This window comes from Sciurus vulgaris, assembly GCF_902686455.1.
Source record: "Sciurus vulgaris genome assembly, chromosome: 3".
NCBI lineage: Eukaryota > Metazoa > Chordata > Mammalia > Rodentia > Sciuridae > Sciurus > Sciurus vulgaris.
The window spans coordinates 72,503,427-72,525,390 of NC_136463.1; positions in this window are offsets into that span (position 1 = coordinate 72,503,427).

Here is a 21,964-nt window from a genome sequence, read left to right on the forward strand (position 1 = left end):
CATACTGCTTAAGGGAAGCATAAATCAGCAAGACATAACGATCATAAATATTTATGCCCCGAACATTGGCACATCCATGTACATCAAACAAATCCTTCTCAATTCCAGAAATGAAATAGACCACAACACCATAATACTAGGCAATTTTAACACTCCTCTCTCACCACTGGATAGGTCTTCCAAACAAAAATTGAATAAAGAAACCATAGATGTCAATAACACAACAATTTAGACTTAACCGACATATATAGAATATACCATCCAACAAAGAATGAATACACTTTCTTCTCAGCAGCACATGGATCCTTCTCTAAAATAGACCATGTCTTATGCCACAAAGCTACTGTTAGCAAATACAAGAAGATAGAATACTACTTTGTATTCTATCTTGTATTCAGATCATAATGAATTGAAATTAGAAATAAATGACAGAATAAAAAACAGAAACTTCTCCAATACCTGGAGATTAAATAATATGCTATTATATGATGAATAGATAACAGAAGACATCAGGAGGGAAATAAAAAATTCATAGAAGTAAACGAGAACAAAGACACATCATGTCAAAATCTCTGGGGCACTATGAAAGCAGTACTTAGAGGAAGATTTATTTCATGGGGCACATTCAACAAAGGAAGTAAAAATCAGCAAATAAATGACTTAACACTATAGCTCAAAGCCCTAGAAAAAGAAGAGCAGACCAACACCAAAAGTAGTAGAAGACAGGAAATAGTTAAATCAGAGCTGAAATCAATGAAATTGAAACAAAAAAACCAATTGAAAAAATTGACAAAATAAATAGTTGGTTCTTTGAAAAGATAAACAAAATTGATAAACACTTAAACACACTAACAAAGAGAAAGAGGGAGAAAACTCAAATTTCTAAAATTCAGAATGAACAAGGAAATATCACGACAGACACAATTGAAATACAAAACATAATTAGAAGCTATTTTGAAAATCTATATTCCAACAAAACAGAAAAGCTTGAAGACATCAACAAGTTTCTAGAGACATATGAATTACCTAAACTGAACCAGGAGGCCATACACAACTTAAATAAATCAATTTCAAGCAATGAAATAGAAGAATTCATCGAAAGCCTACCAACAAAGAAAAGTCCGCGACCAGATGGGTTCTCAGCTGAGTTCTACAAAACCTTTAAAGAAGAGCTCATTCCAATACTCCTCAAAGTATTCCATGAAATAGAAGAGGAAGGAACCTTTCCAAACTCATTCTATGAAGCCAATATCACCCTGATACCTAAACCAGACACAGACACCTCAAAGAAAATTTCAGACCAATATCCTTAATGAACATCAACACAAAAATTCTCAACAAAATTTTAGCAAATTGCATACAAAAATATATTAAAAAGATAGTGCACTACGATCAAGTGGGTTTTATCCCAGGGATGCAAGGTTGCTTCAACATCCGGAAATCAATAAATGTCATTCACCGTATCAACAGACTTAAAATCAAGAATCACATGATTATTTTGATAGATGCAGAAAAAGCATTTGAAAAAATATAGCACCCCTTCATGCTCAAAACACTAGAAAAAATAGGGATATTGGGAACATTCCTTAACATTGTAAAGGCTATCTATGCTAAGCCCATGTCTAATATTATTCTAAATGGTGAAAACTGAAAACATTCTCCCTAAAAACTGGAACAAGGCAGGGATGCCCTCTTTCACCTCTTCTATTCAACATTGTCCTTGAAATTCTAGCCAGAGCAATTAGACAAACCAAAGAAATTAAACGGTACAAATAGAAAAAGAAGAACTCAAACTATGCCTATTTGCTGATGGCATGATTATATATTTAGAGGAACCAGGAAATTCCACCAGAAAACTTTTAGAACTCATAAATAAATTCAGTAAAGTAGCAGGATATAAGACCAATGCTCATAAATCTAATGCATTTTTATACATAAGTGATGAATCCTCAGAAAGAGAAGTTAGGAAAACTACCCCATTCAAAATGGCCTCAAAAATAATAAAATAAAATACTTGGAAATCAGTCTAACAAAAGAGGTGAAAGATCTCTACAATGAGAACTACAGAACACTAAAGAAAGAAAGAAAATCTCAGAAGATGGAAAGATCTTCCATGTTCTTGGATAGGCAGAATTAATATTGTCAAAATGGTCACACTACCAAAAGTGCTATACAGATTCAATGCAATTCCAATTAAAATCCCATTGACATACCTCACAGAAATAGAGCAAGCAATCATGAAATTCATCTGGAAGAATAAGAAACCCAGAATAGCTAAAGCAATCCTTAGCAGGAAGAGTGAAGCAGGGGGTATTGCAATACCAGAACTTCTACTACAAAGCAATAGTAACAAAAACGGCATGGTATTGGCACCAAAATAGACAGGTAGATCAATGATACAGAACAGAGGACACGGACACAAACCCAAATGAATACAATTTTCTAATACTAGACAAAGGGGCCAAAAATATGCAATGGAGACAAGATAACCTCTTCAACAAATGGTACTGGGAAAACTAGAAATCCATATGCAACAGAATGAAACTAAACCTCTATCTCTCACCCTGCACAAAATTCAACTCAAAATGGATCAACGACCTTGGAATCAGACCAGAGAACCTGCATCTTATAGAAGAAAAAGTAGGTCCAAGTCTTCAACATGTCAGCTTAGGGTCAGACTTCCTTAACATAACTCCCATAGCACAAGAATAAAAGCAAGAATCAATACCTGGGATAGATTCAAACTAAAAAGCTTTCTCTCAGCAAAGGAAACTATCAGCAATGTGAAGAGAGAGCAATAGTATAAAGAATATATAAAGAATACAGAGCAATAGTAACAAAAATCGCATGGTATTGGCACCAAAAGAGACAGGCAGATTAATGGTACAGAATAGATGACACGGAGACAAACCCACATAAATACTGTTACCTCATACTAGACCAAGGAACCAAAAACATATGTGAAAAGATAGCCTATTCAACAAATGGTGCTGGGAAAACTGGAAATTGATATGCAGTAAAATGAAATTAAACCTCTATCTCTCACCCTGTACAAATCTCAAGTTGAATGGATCAAGGACTTAGGAAATAGACCTGAGACCCTGCACCAAATAGAAGAAAGGTAGGCCCGAATCTTCATCACGTTGGCCTAGGCTCAGACTTTCTTAGCAAGACTCCAAAAGCAAAAGAAATCAGAGCAAAAATCAATAAATGGGAAGGATTCAAACTAAAAAGCTTTTTCTCAGATTGTATCAAAGGATACAATCAGTAATGTGAAAAGAGAGTCTACAGAGTGGGAGAAAATCCACATGCACTTCAGATAAAACACTAATCTCCAAAATTTATAAAGAACTTACAAAACTTTACGTCAAAAGTACAAAGAACCCAATCAATAAATGGGCCAAGGAAATGGGCATTTTACAGAAGAAGATATACAGATGATTAATAAATATATGAAAAAGTGTTCAACATCTCTAGTAATTAGAGAAATGCAAATTAAAACAACTAAGATTTCATCTTAATTAAAATGGCTATTATGAAGAACACACACAATAATAGATGTTGGCATGGATGCGGGGGAAGAGGCACACTTTTACATTGCTAGTATAGTTGCAAATTGGTGTAGCTACTCTGGAAAGCAGTGTGGAGATTTCTCAGAAAACTTGGAATGGACCCACCTTTTGATCCAGTTATCCCACTCTTCGGTTTATACCCAAAGAAGTTAAAATTAGCATACTATATTAACACAGCCTCATCAATGTTTATAGCAGCTCAAATCACAATCGCTTAGTTCACAACCTAGATGCCCTTCAATGAATGAATAAGGAAACTGTGGCATATATACACAACGGAATATTATTCAGTCATAAAGAAGAATAATATGGCATATGCAGATAAATGGATGGGATTAGAGAATATCATGCTGAGTAAAATAAGCCAATCCCAAAAAACCAAAGGTTGAATGTTTTCCCTGATAACTGAACAATGATATATAATGGGGGTGGGGAGTTGGGAGTGAGAGAAGAATGGAGTAACTTTAGATTCTGTAGAGGGAAATGAGAGGAAGGGGGTATAAAAAATGGTGGAATGGGACATACATCATTACCCTATGTACACGTATGATTACACGAATGGTATGAATCTACATCATGCCCAACCATAGAAAAGAAAAGATGTACCCCATTTGTGTACAATGAATCAAAACACAGTCTGTAAAAATAAAAAATTAATAAAATAAATAAATAAAATTGATGTTTGAATCACCAAATGAAGTCAAAATTTGAGTTTGTTAAATATTCCAACCTTTGTTAACCACATGGGAAAATTCCTTGGAGAAAACTCATCACCTGTCTCTGAAATCCCTGCACATACCCACAGTCTGCCTGAGAACAAAATGTATTAAATGAGCCCAATGGGTACCTTTGCCTCATTTCACCCATAGGCTTATTCATTCATTCATACATTCTACACCCATTGTAATCTTGCCCTGTGCCTAACACTGGGCCAGGTCAAAGAAATCCATGCTGATAAATAGGTATAAGAAAGTAGATAGGTAGATGACAAATGATAGATTAGATGGTTAATAGCTAATAGAAGGGGTTCATAGATAATTGATGATAGATATCAAATAAATGATTAATAGGTGACAGAGAGATAGATAATAGATTGGTCGATGGATAAATTGATTATATTTAGAGTAAACTGATGTTATCTGTGACCCACCCATATTCCTCTGACTTTTAGTAATATCAATTCTAGTAAGATCAGCAGACTCCAACTGTCAAGATCTGTATTGCTGTGCCTATATTTGTACAATGAGGAAACACACGCACACATATACCCCTAAACCAATGAGTGTCAGGAGATGGTGCATAGCTACCCCATCTCCTCACCCTTTGGGTGGAAAACTCTGAGTATATTATGCTGGTCACTGTCATCCTTCTGGTATAAGTTTTAGTTGTCCAGAGTTGTCTGACTTAAAATGTCTTTCATTCCGGCATCCCGAATCTTCCCAAATAAACTACTTGCTTTCCAATCCTTGACTCAGGGTCTGTGTCTGGTGGAATCTGCTGTAAGACATAAAGATAATGATAGTGATACACCAAGTATTTGAAGAGATTAGAGGAAGGCATTAAACCCAGTCTAGGAATGAGAAGGGCAGATGTTTGTGATGGGAATCAAAGACTGTGGGATTAAAGATTTTTGTTGTTGTTGTTTGTTTTTGGTTATTTTTTTTCCTTTTACATATAAATAACATTTCTATGTTGCCCTGATTGGCCTTAAATTCCTGGGTACCAGTGATCCTTCTGTATCAGCCTCCTTAGTAGCTGGGATCATAACAACCAGCTTGTTGTATAGATTTTAATTGACTTGAAATTGATCTGGAGTTGGTGATCTCAGATACCAGCAGCATTCTGGGCCAAAAATCCGTGGTCCCCATTGTATTTATATCCAGAGAAAGAAAAGTAACATAGAGAAAATGTAAGTGAGACACAAGGGAGGGCCCAGTTATTTATAGCTCATGCCCAGTTCATTTGAACATGGCTTGAATAATTGGCTGCTTGTTAACAGTTGAGACTCAATTATTTGTTTCAAGAGTAGGTTATGGTCTTTTTTATACATCAATTTAACTCACAGTTCACTATATAGGGAGAAAGCTTTAGGCCAAACTTAAAGTACATACAAAGACACCGTTAGGCCAAACTTAACACTTCTATGTCAAAATTGCAGACCCTGGGCTGAGCACAGGAAATCAGAAAGGGTGTGATGCATGGACATGGTCTTAACTCTTGGGCTGCCACTAATTAGTGCCTAGAAAAGTTTGCAATGAGATTAAAAAAAAAAAAAAGTATCTAAAAAAAATGTGATAGGGAAGGAAATGGAGAGGGAAGTTGACAATTTCCCTTATCTCCAGTCTTTAGGTGAGGATCTAAGCAGACTGACCGACCCTGGTTATAAAAGCATGTACTCATAAAACATCTGAAGAAGTCCACCTGTGCAGTGGGCTATGTTTCTCCAGCTTGTAGGCACAGGATGGTCCTCCATTATATCCTGGCCCACTATTGTGGAGAAGTGAGTGAGTAATAAAATGTCCATAACCTCTCTGTGGAGTTCTACAGGTTCCTTTTTTGGGGGTTAGCAAACAGTATGCTTGAGAGGGTTGCAGACCTGAGGTTTAACAATCAATGCTTGGCAGCATCCCCAAGGCAGACATGCTAAATTGACTCTGGAGTTGGGAAAGAGCATGGAGTCTGCAGGGAAAATTCCAGACTGATCACAAGCCTTAAGGTGATTTGAGGTGTCTTCCCTATTGTAGGGGTGTGGACACCCTGAAAATGTGAAGAGAGGTGCTGCAAGTGTTGGAAGCAGCATCCAAAGTAGTGACAGTAACACAAGAGAAATTCAGAGTAGTAACAGGAAAGAGAAAGGGACAAACAATGCTGTGGCAGTGGTAGCAAGGCCCCTGCCGTGCACTTTAAATTTATCTACAGACTGGGACCTTGCCACCCAGGCTCAATCCCTGAGAGGACAGAAAGTGTTAAAACTAGGTAAGGAAGCCAACTGAGCACAGGTTGACTCTACCAATGTGCTGTTGCAGCCCTTCGAACTTGCAGATGAGCGGCTGCAGGTTACCACCAGCTGTTATGCTAAACCGTGGGGACATTGTGGACCCAGAACCATTGGTGACTCACAAAAACTGGTATCCTCAAACATGGGATCCACTCAGGGATTCCACTAGTTCCAGCAACTCAGAAGTTGAGGTGCAAGATGAAGACATAATAAAAGCTAGTCCAGTGATGTTTCAAAAGTTAAAGACAAACAGAGCAGCCTGAGGGATATTTACATACCATATGCCATATATCCCCATGGAGCTGGTGGAACTAGGGTCCAAGTTCAGGAAATAAACAAAAGCCAAGTGTACCTGCATGGCTGCTCTGCTTTTGGGATCCTGGAGCAGCTAGGATCATGCTGAATGGTATAGAATTATCCAAAACAACTCAGCAGCTGTTCACTCTGCTTTATGTCAGCAGGTCATGTCAGTGCCACTGATGAAAGTGGGTCATCATTAGCTCAGCTGCCTTTTGCCATTCACAATATATGACCAAATTCAAGAGCTACTTCTGCACCTAGAGGCACCTGGGCCTCCATTGAAGAACTGCAGTGCTATCTGTGAGAACTGGTAATAAAACATGCCATTTATGTGTGGCCTTTCCTGGGAAGGGACAGTATGACTTTTACTGCCAAGATGAGGAATGCAGTAGCCCCTCTCTCTATTTATGGTGTCCTGTAACCAACATTATCCCCATTAGGAGGACAGCCCCTCCAGCAAGCAGCATGACTGATACAGACCTAGGGGAGACAGACAGATAGTGGGAGAAAATGTGGGACAGTAAAACTCAGCCAAAACTGGAAGGACTTCTTCAAGTCTCTCATAAACAGACACAGGTGAACTTAATAGCAGAAGGAGTGGATGAAAGGAAAACAGATTAACAATCTAATGCCACACTGATATAGTTATGGAAGCAATTGCCAAAGGAAAAGAGATCTCGGTCATTACCACTCAATAAGGAGAAGAGAAAGGGAGACGGGAAAGCAGAATGGACTCCTACTCCACAAGGAGACAAAGACAAGTCTCTCCCATTAGGATACAGAATGAAAGCAGAGCCCATGGCTCCCCGTGAGGAGTCATGGAGCCCCTGGGTGTGGGACAACCAGAGGAGAGGTCAAAGTGCAGGAGTATGAGCCACATCTCTGGACTAGAGGCCGTATATGTAAATGGCAATACATTAGCTTCAAAAATATCCAGAGAATACCATCCCTGGTGGACACAGGAGCTGAATGTACATTTATATATGGAACCCTTGATGAATTTTTCTCAGGCAGATTAACTGTGATTGATAGATATAGGGAAAATAGTAAGAGTTTGAGCCCAAACTTTGTGGCTTAGACCACTGCCACCTACCCACCTACCTGATGTTTACACCCCCACTCGACTGTGTTGACATCTTGTGGGAAAATGCCTACAAACTACCTTAGGGGAGTTCTGTTTACATTGCTGGGAGAATAAGCATGTGTCAGCTGTAAAGCCAATATTAAGAGGGCTTGCTACACACCCCTGCTGTTTTGCCTGTACCTGCTGAATCATCACCATCAGACAGTATCAGCTACCTGGTCGCCATCAAGAGATAATGGAGACCAAACACAAATTGGCTAAACTAGGCATAATTTGACAGTTCAAAGTTCTTTTAACTCCCCTGTATGGCCAGTAAGAAAGAAGCATGGGACTTGACACATGGATTGTGGAAAATTAAATGAATTGATCCCTCCACTTTATGCCACTGTTCTCAACACAGCCATTATTCTACAAGAGCTAAATGAGAAGCAAGTGGGTCAGCCTACAGTGGATGTTTAGAGTCTCACCTCAAGGATCTCCCCATCACCTCACTGTGGGACATGGTATGGCAGAAACCCAGTGCTGACCTGCACTGGTGAAAATGTTTACGTAATGATCACATTTGGTTCTCTTCCAGGGCTCACCAAGGTCACCTTCACGCTTTTGCAAGGGAGGATACAGAGTATAAACCCTGACAAACTGCAGGGCTCTCATTAATTGGTGAAATTCCTGGGTGTTGCCTAGTCAAGTGAGACAGAGTTTGTACCATAGGCTGTGAGAAAGTTTGGGTGTTTCCACTTTCTGAGACAGTAAAGCTAATGCAACAACTTGTGAAACTACTGAGTTATTGGAGGGTTTTTATCCCTCATCTGGCTCAGTTATTCTGACCCCTATCTAATTAGTGTAGAAGGGGTACAGTATGGGACCCTACTGACTGGCATACTGAGGCCTTTAATCAGGACTCACAAATGGTAAAACAGAAACAGGCCCTTGGGACACTAAACACATCAAAACCTGCTGAGCTTACTACAGATGGCTTTGGATTGAACTTACAGCAGCAGGTTGGGGGACTTATGGATTTTGGTCATAGGAAGAGAGCAGAGGAATGCTATAGCTTGTTGGAAAATAATTGCATGCTGCTCATGCTACTCCTGCTGCCCTTCCTGCCATGGAGCCCATCACCAAAGAAACTCCAGTTGAGGTTGTAACCACCTACCCCATCAGTGTATGGCCACAGCAAATGGTCAAGACTCCATGACTGGGTATAGCTCAGATGGCAACCACTAGGAAATGAGGTGATTACCTTTGACAGGAGGAGTAGACAACACTTCACCTCTCAGTTTAGAACTTCAACAGTTTCTGGGACAGGTTGCATATGGAGCAGAAAAGGATGAAATGCTAGAAGACACACTTTTGCTCCCTTCACCTGTACAAGAAGGTCAACCCCCAACAGTAGAGGCAGCCTAGTACACTGATGGATCAGCAAAATAAAACCTTCCAGAGGGGAGAGCTGTAGCCTGTCAGCCAGTGACCAAGACTCTGTGGCTAGACAAAGATCAAGGACACGGCAGCCAGAGGGGTGAACTGTGAGCAGAATGGATGGTTATTGTTCACGAAAGTGGGCCATTAACTATCCACATGGACAGCTGGAACTTATTCAGAGGACTTACAACGTGGCAGCCTCAATGGCAACAACAACAGAGGATGATTAACAGCAGGCCTTTGTGCAGAGAGCAATTATGGGAGGATATGTGGCACTGTGTCCAAACCAAAGTTGTCACAATGTACCATGTAACTGTTCATTGCCCTCTTCAATTTCCAGGAAATGATAAAGCTGACCAACTTAGCAAGGATAAGATGGCTGGAGGAACCTCCAGAGGGAGAAACTGCCATTTGGCTACATCATAGATTAAAGTGTGCAGGGCAAAAGGCTAGGTGGGCTGCCGGGACACCCTGGCGGCTGCTCACGTAGATGCCTGATTTTGTTGCTACATGCCAGAGCTGTCTTACCTGCTCTCACCACTCATGATGACTGGATGCCCCCAAGGGGCATATCAAACAAGGTGACACCACACTTCAGTGATAACTGATAGACTACCTTGGCCCTCTCCTATTATCTAAAGGGGCCAGATATGCATTAACTTGTGAAGACACAGTTACAGGTTGGATGCCAGGGCTTCCCCCACAAAAGGACCAATCAAACAGCAACTATTAAGGGACGGATCTGGCTGAGTGGCACATGTGACACACCACAGGTAGTCGAAAGTAACCAGGGAACTCATTTCACAGACCATGACATACAACCATGAGCCCAAGACTAGGACAAATTATGAATCTTCCTCCTGCCATACAATACAACAGGAGCTGGATTAATTGAAAGAATAGACAGCCAGCTGAAATAAGCCTTAAGGACTAAAAGTAACTTTATGCAGGGCTGCTGTCTGCCTGAGAAACTGAGGACACTAAATGAGAAACCCAGACATCAACTGTCTTTTCTGTTATCTTGCCCATGGCCACAACCATTAAGATTATAGATAAAGGAAAGTTCCAGTGAGCATTTTCTTGAACTTACCTGGGGCACTAGTAATAATTTACTGTTACCATGTCCTCAGGACTTCACAGCAGAGACAAGGAGCATTAGTTGGTCATGAACTGTACAAGTGAGTGGTTTGCCTTACTGACCCCTTGTGGAGAGGGAGAATGTCTAACTTCACAAGTAAAGGCCACTGTATTGGGCACCTGGCCTTCAGAACAACAGGTGATGCCCAGTGTCATCACCTGAGGAACACTTCGTATCAGTTTAAGACAGTTAGATATGCTGAGGTGTCTCACTCTCTCTATGCTCCTGAAATGCAGATAGATTGGTATGGTACACTTTCCCAGGCAAGTCTATTATAGTCCACTATCACAAGTTCATACAGTAGCTTGCATACTACCTCATGGAGCTGATTTGCATTATGGGTACCTATTAAACATTTGTCAAATTCTCCATAGGTTAGCAACAAGTAACCTATTCCTGGACTGGGCAACCGAAGCTGTGTGTCATGTCACCCAGACCAACTGTTATCTGCTCAGAAATCCCTGTGAATGAAACATAAGGATTACCCTGGGTAATTCAACCCACACGTGAGATGGGATGGACTTGGATAAAACAGACCTGAACTAAAATGCAATATCACTCATGCTTTAACCCAGGTGTCTAAACAAATTAATGCTATCTTAATTATCTTAGCATGCTTGCTGAAGAGTTCTTGCTCTTTGTGCTGCTGTTGTAAGATATGGATTCAATGTGCCCTAAGATCCCTGTCCTCAGGGCCTTAGAGAAGACATAGGATGGTCTGAGGTTGAGAGGGACACAAAGGGGCTTTCGGGCACTGAAGGGGTGAAGTGTCAGGGTGAATACTAATCAGACCTTAGGAAAGCTTGCAATGAGATAAGAAGGTGTCTAAAGCATGTGATAATGAAGAATAATGACAGGGGAAACTGTTCACGTCCCTTATCTCCAATCTCTAGCTGAGAATCTAAACAGGGTGACCTTGTTTGTAAAAGTAAAGGAATGCACTCATAAACCATGTGAGGAAATCCACCTGTTCCGTGGGCATGCAACCTATCCTACATGCTCCCACCTGCTTTTAGGCATAGTGCAGCCCTCTGCTGTATCCCAGCCCACCAACAAGTAATAAAATGCCCAAAGCCTCTCCACCGAGTCCTACAGTGCTTTGGGCATTTGTAGCCCTGGATTTGAACATTCAACCATCAAAATCTGGGAGGTCAGATGATGAAGCAGGAGACTACAAGATGAGAAGTGGTTGCGTTGTCTCACCATGCACTGGATCAGAAGCAGCCTCTGCAGAGGAGTCCCCATCAGCCTGGGCTGACTTGGCCTCTTCCCTTCCTTCCTTTCCTCCATGCACTCTCTTCCCTCACCTTCATTCACTATCTTCCAATACTTCTCATTCCTCTTGAGCTCCTCTACCTCTGCCAATCTTATATATTGCTCTTCTGTCTCAGGTCCTCTCATGCCTTAACTTATGAATTCTCTTTGCATTGCTTCAGTTATCATGTGTCAACCAAAGGATGCTAATCTACATCTTCTTACCAGAGTTATCTTTTATGCTCCAAGTACAAGTATCCAACAGTACAACCCTCTAAGAAACTCCACTAGCACCTTGCTTTATATGCAGCACGTACTAGAAACAAGTGGTTATTAGATGGAGGTGAACCTCTCTATGCTCCTGGTGCATGGCTTTGAAATCCAGCACATTCCCATTTTTGGTTGGTTCCACACAATTCTTCTTAGAAAAATCCTCATCCCATGACTTAGGGTCACTGAGTTGCAGTACTCCAGGGAATACCGTAAATAGATTGCTGTGTCAATGACCTCTGCCTTGCAAAGCTGAGAAGATCCTGATTTCATCAGCAGCTGCAATGCCCTTCTTCATGAAGGCTTACCTCAACCATTCAACATAAATCAGATCTCTTTTTACCTCTCTTTGTGCTTTTCTCTCAATGTAACCATCATCCTTTATAATCAGATATTTATTTGGGTACAAACACAAACAATATTTGTATTGTTCAGTGCTTACCAGTGACCATGGTATAGTAGAAACTCAACAACCATTTACTCAATGAATGAATAAACTGAATTAAACAGAAATCCTCCAATCATCAAACTTCTACTCTGCACCTGACCTACTCCAATTATAGTACTTCAGAGAAGAAGATGAAGATAAATTCAACATGGTTTCTGTCCCCAAGAAATTCACAGTCTAGCATAAAAAAGTCTAATGAAAAAGTCCAGTAACACAAATATTCAAAGATACAGAAACAGAAAAAGAGGGGATGAGTAGGCCTGGGTACCCAGAGTAGAGGAGAAGTGGGAAAGAATCTGAGCAGCATAGACCAGCCTGACTCACCATGATCCCTCAGGAGGCCTGGGCAGCTCACACCTCTATTCAGCACATAAAATAACACTAAATAAAACTGAGTTTCTAAGATGCTGCAGTATTAATGATGACATAAAGGTTTTATGGGCAATGTGGGCTGTGACCAAAACTCCTCTACAAGAAAATCAATAGAAACAGAATTACCACAGTGAGAGCAAACATCTCATCACTTGCAGTGGGACAGAGCTGGCATTTATAGCTGACAAAGAGTTCACTTCAAAGTGTGCGAAATCCTTGTTTCCTTTGGAATGTAATTTCACCATTGAGAATGGCAGAATCCCAGTGACTGTGCCTTGAGAATCCTGTGGATGGCTGGATATAAAACCATGGGCGTTTATTCATCATATCCCTCATTTCTGTCTATAGGATAGGGGATTAAAGTTATTTCTGACAGCTTATCATATGTTGAGGCAAAGCCACCCACTGATTCAAATAAGAGTCAATACCTTAGACAAGACATAAAATGGTATCTGTTAGCTTTTGAAGCATTAAGAAGTCATCCCAAAACTTAGTGACTTAAAACAACAGACATTTATTATTGTGCAAGATTCTGTAATCATCTGGCTGGCGCTCCTTCCCTGGGCTGATTGGGCTGGAGGCAAATTTTCTAGGAAGTCCTCACTCCTATGTCCATGACAATTGAGGCAAAGGAATGCCTCTCTCTTCAGGCTGACTCAGCTCACAGTGGGTGGGCACAGTTTCCCAAGAGTAGTCAAAAAGAGTAAGACCCAGTGCTTTTCAAATCTTTGCTTGTGACCCACTTGTTATTGGCCTTTCAGTAAAGTGATTTATATGAGGTAGACCAGAGTCACTATAAGAAAGGATTACCTGGACTGGGGGTATAGCTCAGTGGTAAAGTGCTTGCCTAGCATGTGTGAGGCCCTGGGTTGCACCCCCAGAAGTACAAAACAAACAATGACAAAGCACTACCCAAGGGTGAATAAAAGGACAGAAGGCAACCATTTTTTTTTTTTTTTTTGCAAATAATCTACCACAAAGATACATGCAAAACTTGCCCAGTGAATATAACTACAAAGAAACAGTTGGAGTTCATGCTTGATCTTGGGAAAATTCTCATCAAAATCCCTCTGATGTTTGTAGTCCTACATACTGAGCTGACTCTCATCACCATCATAATGACCAATACAGAATGTGTGCCATTTTGTTGATTAAAGTTAGCTAGATTCTCCAAAGATTAACAAACAACACCCCATTTTATTTCTTCCTAGATTCAGAACCAGTCAAAAGATGATCACAGGATGAAGAGGAGAATGCCTTTGAGGTTTGCACCTGCTCTCATGCCCACTGCCTGCTCTCCTGCCCACTGCCATAGGCCTGAGGGGAACATTTTGGTAGAATCTGTGCTGTGGGGGAGCATCAAGTAAGATTCTTACAAGGCAATCTCAGAGGGAGAAGGGAAGGGTTGATTCAAGCACATTTAGTTGCTCCTCTCAAACTTCCAATCACAGACCCCAAGCCTTCTCCACCCAACAGGTTCTGAATTCATATCATCCTCCCTGCCCCTCTCCCTGTAACCATGAGCTTTCTATTTCTTAACACAGTGGACATAACCATTAATCCTACCACCAATCAGGCATGTGGAACTTTCAAGGAAGTTCTTCTTATTATCCATGAGACCACTTTCCTTATGAACTCTTCCTAGGGTTGTTGGTAAGTAGTGTGGATTTTGTCCTCTGAAGACTCCAAAGTGGGAATGAAGACCAAGGTCACTCTGTACCCATAGTTGAAAATGAAAATGCTCCTCTATTTCCCAGTCACACTTTTCAATAGAATTCATCAAAATTTTACAAAGATATTAAAAACCCAGATATATTTCAATAATAAGATGTCAACAAAATATTAGTCCTTCCTATTATGAAGTTCTCAGAAGTTAAAATTGAAACAAATATAAATAAATCAATCTTCAAAATCCAATTTTGTTCTGAAATTAGTCTGCTCGGAATTTTTAGTTGGAAATTTTCATATGCAATTGTATATTCACATAGTGTTAACCAATAATATAAAATGATTCAGTGTATCTTTACAGTTTCCCCCTGTGATACCATCTTGCAAAATCATACTATCACAACCAAGATATTGACACTGATACAGTCAATATACAGAACATTTTCATAATTGCACAAGATCCCTCAATTTGCTCTTTTATACCTATACCCATTGTCTTCCCATTCTTACCCCCTACTTTACCCTCTAAGAACCACTAATTGGTCCTTAAGTTCTACTTTGTCACTTCAAGAATGTAATGTTAATGCAATTAAGTAGTTCACAACATTTTAGAATAGAGATGTTTTAATCAGCATAATTTTCTTAAGATTTATCCAAGTTTGTGTCACCACAGCACATTTTATCTCTGATTAGTATTTCCTGGTATGGATATACCATGTTTTATTTTCATTATTCACCCACTGAAGGAAAATAGGGCTGTTTCTAGTTTTGACTATTACAAGTAAATCAATGTAAATAAGAATTCATAGAGAGATTTTTGCATGAACATCAGTCTTCATTTCTCTGGGATAAATACCCAGGAGTTCAATTACTGGGTTTTATGGTATTAGCATGTTTAGTATTTTAAGAAACTACCAAACTGTTCTCAAGAGTGCTTATACCAACAATATTCCCAGAAACAATGTAAGAGTAATGGTATGCAGCAACTGCTGCTATTATTATTTTTTTAAACATTCTGATAGGTATGTAGAAAACCTCATTGTGCTTTTAATGTCTGTTTCCCTAATGGATAATGATGGTGAACCTTTCCACATACCTCCTTTGGTTAAATGTCTATTCATGTTTTCACTCATTTTCTAATTGTACTGTTTTCTTATTGCATTTTGTACTTTGAGTTTTGAGAGTTTTCTTTGTATTCTAGATACTAGTTCTTTGATAGACATATACTTTGCAAATATTTTCTGTCACTTTGTGGGCAGTCTTTTCATTCTCTTCATTGGGCAATTTTTCCCCCGTAGCACAAGAGTTTTTCGTTTTGGTGGAGCAAAATTTATTGATAACTCTAGAATTGTACATTTTGTGTCAAATCTAGTAACTTTCCCTATCCCTAATTTCCAAAAATTTTACTCCTTTGTACTTCTAAAGTTTTATAGTTTTATATTTTACGTATACTCCCATGATTCCCTTTGAGTTAATGGAGAGTTAATGAGATGGGAGATTTTATTTGAGGTTCATTTTTTTTAGCCTACAAGTGGCTAATCATTCCAATGGATTCCAATGGATTTTCCATTGTGCATATTTGAGTGGGCCTATTATGAGTTATCCACTGTGCTCCTTTTATCTATGTCTTCTCCAAGATTACACAGTCTTGAAATGGAGTAGGTTCATTGCTTCACTTTATCCATTTTTTGTTTTCACAATTGTTTTAGCTATTTTGATCCCATTCCTTTCCTCACCAATTTTAGAATAAAATTTGCCTATATTTACAAAATTATTGCTGGGATTTTGATAAGAATTATATTAAACCTGTGGATCAATATAAGGAGAATTATCATCGTTGCTATGTTGAGACTTCTAATCCAGAAATATCTTCCTTTATCTTATTTAAATCTTTGATTTCTTTCCCCTGTGATCTGTTATTTTTAGCATTTTCTCACTCTCCCTGTCTCTCCTCTGTGTGTGTGTGTGTGTGTGTGTGTGTGTGTGTGTGTGTGTGTTGTGTGAGTGTGGATAGTTAGATTTACAGCTGTGTGTTTCATTTATTTGTTAGATTTACAGGTTTAAGTGGTTGTATCTATAACTTTGATTCTCAGGTGTTCTTTGCTAGTAGGTACATATATAATTGATTTTTATATTTTCCTTGATGATTGTGAATTTACTGAACTTACTGTTAATTCTAAGTGCTAAGCTGTGAAATCCTTGGCATTTCTACATATATTATCATGTCATCTTCATATGGAGACACTTTTTTCTTTCTTCCCTATATACATGGCTTTTAATTGCTTCTCTTTCCTGATGGTATTGAAGCATCCAGTGTAATCCTGCCTTATTCCTATTCTTTGGGGGAAAATATTCAGTCTTTGACTATTAAGAAACATGTTAATTGTAAGATCTTTGTAGCAGCTATTCACCAATTTAAAGAATTATTTCTAGTTTGAGAGATTTTTGTTTGTTTTTAATCATGAATAGTGAGAGTTGTTATATGCATTTGTTTCAGCATTGATTGGCAAGATCACATGATTTTTCTTCTTTAAATTGTTGATATGGTGGATTGCATTCATTGATTTCAAAATATTGACCCACCTTCAATCTCTAGAGTAAATGCCACATTGACATGGCATATAATTCTTTTTATATTTTGCTGAGTTCTGTTTGCTAATATTTCATAAGGATATTTGATCTATATTCATGTGGGATATTGGTCTAACAGGTTTTTTTAACTTTCGTTTGTTTTGCTTTTCTTTATGGTTTGGGGTTTTATATCGGCGTAACAAAAGTCTCACAGAATAAATTGGGAAGTGTTTTCACCTCTTATAATCTGTAAGAAAATGTGTAAAATTAGAATTAACTTTAGTAGAATTCTCTTATGAAATAATTTGAGCCTGAAGATTTGCAGGATGGGGCAGTGTTTAAGTTACTAATTCAATTTTCTTAATAGTTATAGGACTATTCACACCATCCATTGCATCACGGGTGGTTTAGGGAATTGGTCCACTCCATCTAAGTTGTATGTGCATGTCTACAGAGTTTTTTTTTTTTTTTAATTATTATTATTCCTTTTGTGTCAGTACAAACTAGAGTAATACCAAATTTCATTCTTTATATTGGTAATTTGTGTCATCTATGTTTTTCCTTGTCAGTTTTGCTACATATTTGTCAACATCTCCTATTTTTCTAGAGATCCACCTGTTTTTTTTTTGTATTATGTTTCTGTTGCCATTTCATTGACTTCCATTCTCATCCTTATTTTCTTCCTTCTGCTTGCTTTTGATTTATTTTATTTTTATTTTTCTAGGTTCTTGACATCATATCATTGATTATTCATTTTTGCCTTTTTCTCTAATATATGCTTGTAGTACTATTGCTTTAGTGGTGTTTCACAATTTTTGATGTTGCATTTTTATTTTTTTTGGTTCAGTGTTATTTTAATGTCTTTTGACTTCCTCTTTGACCATGAATTATTTAAAAAGATGTCTAGTCTCTGCTTTGCAATCTCTTCTTTTAATTGGTCTATTTAGAGCACTGATACTCAACACAGTTGTTCAAAAATTAGTGTGTAAGTCTATCATTTTCCATATGTCTGAGATATACATGATAAAACTAAAACCCACAAAGCTCGTGTTGCTATTCAGGGCCTGAGGTGCCTACTCAGTGCACCTTCATTTATTTTTCAGAGTCCCACTAGTTGTTTTCTATATAGTAGCCAGAATATTTATTTTTACTTAGCTAAAGTATGTCTTTTACAACTTCCTAGAAGCAGAAAGTCTAAAGAATTTTATGTCCTCCCCCTACTTCCAATTCTGCTCAGAATTATGACTCATATTTTTTCTCACCCAGAGAGTTCCTTAATGTCCAGAGACATTATGTTCGCATTCATTCAGAAGCAGAACATGATCTGTCTTCAACCAGAAAATGGAATACTTCCTTCAGCAAGCCAAAGTTCAATTGATCCAGCCCATAATGTCTGTCCTTGCTTTCATAATAAGTCTGAGCAGATATCAGAACATATACAAGGATCATAATACTGGCCTCACACTCTCAAACAGAGAAAACAATGTTCCCCAGCTCTTTAATATTTCAACCCATGTGACACATGTTCCTAGAACAAAAAGCCATTCCCCAAATTCCAAAGAAGATGTGCCCCAAAATGCAACAGAATTTGAGGGAAGCAGCTGTCCGGGAATAAAGTTCCCCTCCATCATATCCTCTCTCCTGGTGCCAGGATCCATGCCCTGTCACCTAGACACACAAGCTGGTTGGCCGAGTGTGGAGTTCAATGAGCAGTATTTTATGGGAAAATGGATTGAAAGGACAGGGACCTCAGAGGGGGAAGAGAAGCGGGAGAGATGGAGCAAGGCTAATTCCAATCTCATGAAAAGCAGCATCAACAAATAAAATGTGAGACTGATAAGCACAGCATGATATTTTAAAACATCAGAAAATACAAGAAGAAAACCAAAAAAAGTGTTGAAACAGGAGGACAGGAAGGAATGTTATATCATCAAAATCTATTCTGGTGTCATATGATGTGGTAAATATGTTTGTACATTACAGTCCTAACTGTAAAATTAATAAAACTGATTGCTGTAGTCTCCCTGCTGCCTGGGTCAGTGGAGGAATTCCTGCCTCTGAACATCCGTCTCTTCTTTGTAACATCCACATTTTTTTCCTGCAAGCTGACAGAGCTGGCAGCATGTTCTAACAGCAGCAACCCATGGGTCAGAAAACAGGTCATGTCTGGGCTGCATTTTCTGAGCCGCCTGGTTCTCATCTTGGTTTTAAAGCCAAGATTCACATCAAATCAGGTCAAAGCAGCCAATGCTCATTGTGCACCCAGCATGAGAGGGTGGGAGTATAAACCCCTCCCTGATACACAAGGATATGCAGTCACAACCAAACCGGTCTCACTTTAGAAGAGGTAAACATCAGGATGTAAGGGTACAGGAGTCTCCGCAAGGCCTTCAAAGTGCACACTGATCACAGGAATGGCCCACTATAGAGCTAGATTGGCTTCCGCGAGCATCTGGTCCTTCCTCCTCACTTGACAAAGTAGGAAACAGAAGCCCAGATGGGAACTGTGCCTACACACGGCCTGCTCCAGCTCACAGGCACGAGGGTGAGCTGCAGACAAGTCCAAAGCTCTAGCATAATTGGAGGTTAGGGGAGTGATGTCTGCAGATGTTTCCTGGAGGGAAAGAGCCTGAGGTGGACTTTTGAAAAATGGGCAGCAAAAGGAAAGGGCTTCAGAAAATGGGAACTTGACCTTTGCAAACAGCAGAGCTTTGCTCATGCGCATACCTCACCGCAGGCATGCAGAGGATGCGGTTGGTGTCTGTGGTGTCAGAGTTGAGTGAACAGAGACTGTCCCTGACTCAAAGCTACTCAGAAGGTGGCAAGAGCTCTGTTCAAGCCCAGCCTGGGCTGTCCAGGAACAGTGGTTCTCCCTTCTAAACATCTTGTACATTGGTCCTCTTTCGTCATTACCAACACCACCTCTCCCGGTCCACTCTGCCTTCCTCTTTCACTGCTGTCTTTAAATTGGCCTCCTTGAATTCCCTCTGACCGCTCGAAACCAGTCTTCAAACTGCAACCAAAATGATGTTTAAAGTATACACTGTGATAACACTGATAATTTTCTGAAAACTCTTCAATGGATAAGGATTCTTTTGTAAAAAGAAGAAGAAGAAAAAAAAAAAAAACAGATCAAACAATCTCCTGTACATGGTACTGGTTATGTTTGTTCGTGCCCCACCTCTTGAGTGCAGTTCCTCTCTTGGCCCCACTTACTCATGGTCTTTCCTAACTCCTAATCACCCCACTTCTACCTGCCACAGGACTTTTGCACACATTTCTCCCCCTATCTGGAATATTTTCTTCCTCTCTTCACTTAACTAAGCTAGATATCAGCTGAAGAATTGCTTTCCAACAGAATTCTCCTTGGCCTTCAAAACTAAGCTGAGCACACAGTAGGACTTATTCAATTGTACCCTTAGCTATATCCTTTAATTACTGGCTAGCTCTCACCCAGGTGGTGCTCTATAGGAACAAGAATTATTTTGTTTCTGCATGATGAGTTAAATATAACTTTCATCTCACTATCAATTACTTAGCAGATGGTGAGCAATATTTTATCAGTGAATGAATGAAGCTGAGACAAACCTGTTTTTAATTCATGAGTAAGAAATTATTAAGAATGCCCACTCTTTTCCCTGTCTTGTGAAAAATAAGATGCATGGAGACACAGAAGGGGGGGGGCAAGGTTTTGTTTTATGATTCAGTGTCAAAACAAGAATGATAAAACTGCATGTTTCTCTGCATAAGCCCCAGCCTGTGCTCCTCAAAATAAAACCACCCACCACCAATACTTCCCCCCGCCTGGGAAAGCACTCCATTTGAAAGGCAGATTCTCTCTGGGTTGACCCTAATACTTGGATTCTTCCCTTGTCCCTAGAAGATGAATGGCCTGTGCTTCCTCAAGCTCTAGTGCTGCCTCTTAATTAAAGAAGGGTCAATGGAGGCCAGTGAATTTCTGAGAGAAACTTCCACTCAGAGTCCCCTGCATTGCTATTTCTGAAGCCCAGGCAGAAAACCAGGAGAAACTCACAGGAAACAGGCTTGCTGATCATACAGGAACCCCCTGCAGAGAGCGTGTCTGAACTTCAGAGGTCTGCCAGGTTAGCATGGGGACCTCTTCACCTGGCAGCAGGATGGCAAGGTGCAGCAAGATTCCCATGTGGTGGCTCAAGGTTAAAGGTTCAGACACAGGGGCACACTCCTTGGCCAGTTATGTGACCAGGGATGCATTTTTCCTGTCTCTGCCTGAGCTTCTTTGCATACAAGAATCAATGTGAAAATTGGGCTGCTATGGCTATGAAATGAGATTATCTATATAAAGTGCTCAGAGAGAGGCTGCAGGCACAGAGCATCCCTTGGTCAGGGCTAAATTCCACAGACACAGAGGCAAGCCTGAGCTCCACCAAGGCTGTGAGGTACCCTGACTGTGAACTCCAGTCAGTTGGTGTAGAAAGGCTGTTAGTATAAATGCATCTTAGCAGTGGAAGTGCAGCAGCGTGGCTGAGTTGGACTGGAAGATGGACAATAAAGCTAATGTTTATGCAACCCCAACTCCGTGCAGATCACCGCAGGCATTTGCACGTGGTCCTTCTGTTTTCTCTCAAGTCAGGCAAACACCCTCAGTGTGATGCCCCACAGGGACAGCTACATTCATCTTTCACTCTGTGTTGTTTTCAACACAAGGAGCTCTGGGAAGACCACCAACCCTCTCAGCCAAGGTCACAAACAGGAGAAAAATTCTCCTCCAGCAGGCAGACAGGGAGGGAGGGTTAATACTACTCCACTCTACCTCCTGGAATGGGGCCCCAGGTCCTGTTATCATTCATGCCTTCTTTTCTCCATTTCATTCCCCCACGCTCTACTA